This window comes from Cibotium barometz, chromosome 10, assembly GCF_041138505.1.
Source record: "Cibotium barometz isolate CiBa-2024 chromosome 10, ASM4113850v1, whole genome shotgun sequence".
Classification (NCBI taxonomy): Eukaryota; Viridiplantae; Streptophyta; class Polypodiopsida; order Cyatheales; family Cibotiaceae; genus Cibotium; species Cibotium barometz.
In genome coordinates, this window is record NC_141055.1 from 8,692,678 (window position 1) to 8,696,912 (window position 4,235).

The 4,235-nt window shown below is 42.9% G+C and overlaps 1 long non-coding RNA gene across 1 annotated transcript; it reads right to left on the reverse strand.

Annotated features, from left to right (window-relative positions):
* Nucleotides 1-1,140: 1,140 nt before the first annotated feature.
* LOC147634524 (uncharacterized) lies at nucleotides 1,141-2,923 on the reverse strand. The gene is made up of 2 exons (XR_015266760.1): nucleotides 2,787-2,923; nucleotides 1,141-1,557 (listed from the first exon to the last, which is right to left on the reverse strand). It is a non-coding gene; the product is annotated as an uncharacterized LOC147634524 (long non-coding RNA).
* Between the last annotated feature and the right edge of the window lie 1,312 nt (nucleotides 2,924-4,235).

Below are 4,235 nucleotides of genomic sequence, written 5' to 3' on the forward strand. Positions count from 1 at the left end.
TCTCTTAGAAGACAATTATTGTCTAGCTTCTTCATTCGATGGGAGGATGGTCTACCAAATGACCTCAGATGGGGTTGGAAGGAGGGTCTCATATAGGGCAGTTATTGGATTGTATGTTTAGCTTCTTCATTCAATGGGAGGAGGGTCTACCAAATGACCTCAGATGGGCTTGGAAGCTATGCCAAGAGCTAAGTCTCTTGTGGGAGGAGCATCGGTTTGAAGTTAGAAGCTTGTTAGAGCTTGTTAGTGATTCGCATGTATATTTGCGGCTAGGTTTATACCTAGTGAGGGTACACATAAGTTACAAGTGTCCATGTCGACACACGTACGTGGGATGGTGTGAAAACCTATTAAGTATTAAGGAGTAAAGCTGTGAGCTTCACTGTGTTTTTGGATCCCCAAGCCCTACATAACTGAATTGAGGGATAATAAGTGAGTAATCATAAGAGGGGGATCAAGACTCTTGCATTGGTATGACGAGAGAATTCCATGAATACTCAAACGAATGCAGGCAATGCTTTCTCACCTAGCTTTTCCTACAAGCAAGCCACAATGTACATGCATAAACAACCAACGTACTACTCTCTTTTGAGAATCATAGAATCCTTGCATTGGACATAACTATGTGACAATTGGATGCCCTTGTAATGTTTCTGCACCGATGCATACTTACACCTTCTAAACCTCCATCCTGCATTCAATTGCTACATCTCCATATATTAGTGTCCAGGTAATTAACCCCAGGGGTGATTTCTTTCTCACATCCCAAATAGTCACAGGCTGCTAACCTTTTTCTTCAACTGTCTCTCCCAGAATTACTCTGCCAACCTTCCTTTAACTGTCTACGAACTATTCAGTTCATGTCCAGGAGGAGGAAAAGAAAGAGAGAAACAGATATAGAGAATGAGACAGATAGCCACAAGCACCTCAATGCATAGTGTATATCTTAATATTGAAAAACTCTACCTATAATAATCCACCTCAATGCATGGCCTATATCTTAACGTTCGGAAACACTACCTATATTTATCCGCAATTAAATGGCAGCCACATTTTAATTACACCAATTTCAGATATTTGCCAAAACAGCCAACAAATTCACAAATCAAAACTGAGTACCAAGTTCACCACAGTACAACCTTAGAAAAAGGAAATGTGTATATAGAAATAAACAAACGTGCATAATAACTAAAGGCAGCATGTCAAAAGAAGCAAGGCATAGTCTCTGTGTATACATCTATGTATCCAACCTGACCCCAAAAAGAATAATGGTAACAAATAAACAAACAAGTGCTGTGATCTGTCTGAAAAGGCCATCTGAGTGTGTGAATATTGGGCCTCAGTACAAAATGGCACCCGCTAGAAGGGAAAACAAGCTGAGCAGAGCCAAACTGGCTAAGCCCAGCTCTGCTGATAACCCTGCGCCAGAGGCTGGGGCAGGGGCTGGGGGATCGCTCTGAGCCATCACTGTTGTGATGCACAGCACCAGCAGTGCTGTCACAAAAGCCATAGTTGCAGCTCCAGATGCCATCTCACTTGAATTAAAAAAGCTTTTACCTGCAGACACCAGATAGCTAAGAATAAAGGTACATACATGGCTGCACGCATGGAGATACATCTTGCCAACAGATGATGCTCCATTTATACATTCAAAAAACAAAAGTTCCAAACATATGCATTCTCTTGCTCCCTCCTACATAATCTACAAAGCAATCCGAGAGCCTCTATACCCAGTCTCTCTACATGCATACATACAAAGAGCAAAAATTACCAACAAATGCATCTTCCCACTCCCACCATCTCTGTACATATAATTTTAAAAAAAATGCAGAGGCCCCATATCCCGTGCATACATTGAATGAACATTTATCCATATTTCCACATGCACAAACACCACAAGATACCCACATTCTTAATTGCTTAATCTATACATACATAGCGTCTCACACACACATTTTCTCTTTGAACCCCCCCTTCTGCATACATCAATAACCTGCACATACACATCTTATCCATGCATTCACTGAATACCCACATCGTTGCACATATTTGCATATCTAAACCCTAATTACGTGCAACACGTGTCAGCATCTCGAACATTTCTTCATCGTTACATAAATTTAGTCTGTCAAAACATACATCTAGTACACACCACATCATGGCATGCATACATGCCCACATACTTGTGATTCCTACCCTTGTACACACACAGAATCTCATAAATTAGCTCTATGCGCCAGTATACATGCAATCTTGATAGCATCCCACACACACAGCCTCTTGAACCTTACATGCATGCACAACACATACTCACATACATGCATTATGTGCTGGGATGCCACCCTCCCCCCACCCCTCTCTCTCTCCGTATGAAAGGCAACCTACCCTAAATCATGAAGGCAACTAATGAGTGTACACGCACTCACATCAAAACACCTAAAGAAAGCTCTCTACACGCTCAAAGCTACCAAAAGAAAACTACTTCAAGCCCGCACCCTGCAAGCAATTAGTGCAATGTTGCCCAAGGCTGCACCCTGCAGCTTCTTGCTGTCACCATACACGGAGAGAAAGGATATCTACTCTTTCGCTACGATGAGACGAACTGAACAAACTCTGAAGTGAGCACGGGCTCACATCGAAAACGCAGAGAGATTAATACAGAAAGAGAGGGTTCAGATCCTGCAGGTAAGGGTTTCTTTTGGTCGTTAGGGTTTCATGGACTGTTATGGTTTCCTTCCAAATGCTAGGGTTTCTTACTGCAAAAACACATGAGTGAGCGATCGTACCTGGCCGAGGTGGAGAAGATGGCCAATTAGGGTTCTCTGCCGCACAGGGACGAACTTCGAAGGCTAGGCGCGCGGAGATAAGAGCTGGAAAAAAAGCTCTGAGAGAGGCAGAAACGAAACTACTGATGAAGGTGGAAAGGCAAAAGCATGCAAAATTTTGCATGTGGGAGCGTGCAATAAAGGAAGGGAGATGGAAGGACGAGAGAGGGCCCGCTGTTGTTGTATGCATGTGCGTGTGTATGTGTGTGTGTGTGTGAGAGAGAGAGAGAGAGAGAGTGGCAAAAACATGAAAACATATGTTAAGAAGGCTTTCACTCTTCAGAATCGTAAAAAACATAAGAAGGCCAAGCACAAAAAGAAGACCACCCACCCACAACGGACCACCCCATCCATAGCCATGGAAAAATGACGACCTCGCGAGTCACAATTCCTACATCATCGGCCATGAGCAAAAAACAGAAGAACCATGCAGGAATCGGAAGGAAGCACAAAAAGAAGACCACCCACAAAACGGATGGCTACATCGGTAGCCATGCAAAATAAACGCCACCACGTGTTCACGCGTGCAAACACATGGTGATAATCGACGAGTGTACAAAAGCTTTAAAACAAGCGTGCCACATGTAAATGAACCTTCAAAACGTGATGTAAATGAACCATCAAAATGCAATTAATTAATAAATGAAGACCCAAAAAATATTTTGGGTGCATATTGGAGGTTTAAAATGAGCCCTTCAAATGAAAATTTTGGGTATTATGTCCTTTCAGACCCAACCATGCAAGTGCACGATGAGTAATATGTTTGTAAGGGCACTCAAGACAGGTTGGTTCTGTTGCCATATATATAGGCAGTGATGTGTGTGAACACACTTAGGACCGCCGGGGCACTTTTTCCCTCTTTAGGAGGTTTTTTCCCTCGGCTTTTATATACGCCCAATATTCTAGGGCTATCTTATCTTTGTACATTGACACAATCTAATACATTGTGTGTTGTGTGCATTCTTACTTCTTCTTCTCCAAGCTTTGTGTGCTTTCCTGCACTAATTCCAACAATTGGTATCAGAGCAGGTATCGGCTCCCAGGGCTACACCGCTAGCACCCTCCGACTCACGTTCTCCGATTGAGGTGAGCTTTCACGAGCGCTTTTGCAGGTCCTTATACTCTGCAAATAGACCCGTAGGGCTTTGCGTTCTCAGAAATTGCATCTGAGGTCGTTTCGGGCTCCATTTTTGCATTTCAAGTTCTGCACAGGTGTTTTCGTCATTTTATGCAGAAATTTCAACAGTGCAGTTTTCTGCAAAATAGGCATACGTATTCTATTGTGGACCGTGCTACATAGCACGAGTGGTTTTCTGTTCAATCTTTGCTTCATTACAGGTAGCTTTTGCATCAGTTTCAGTCAATGGCCATGGCTGATAACAGCAATGATGTATTTCGCCCACTTTGGGC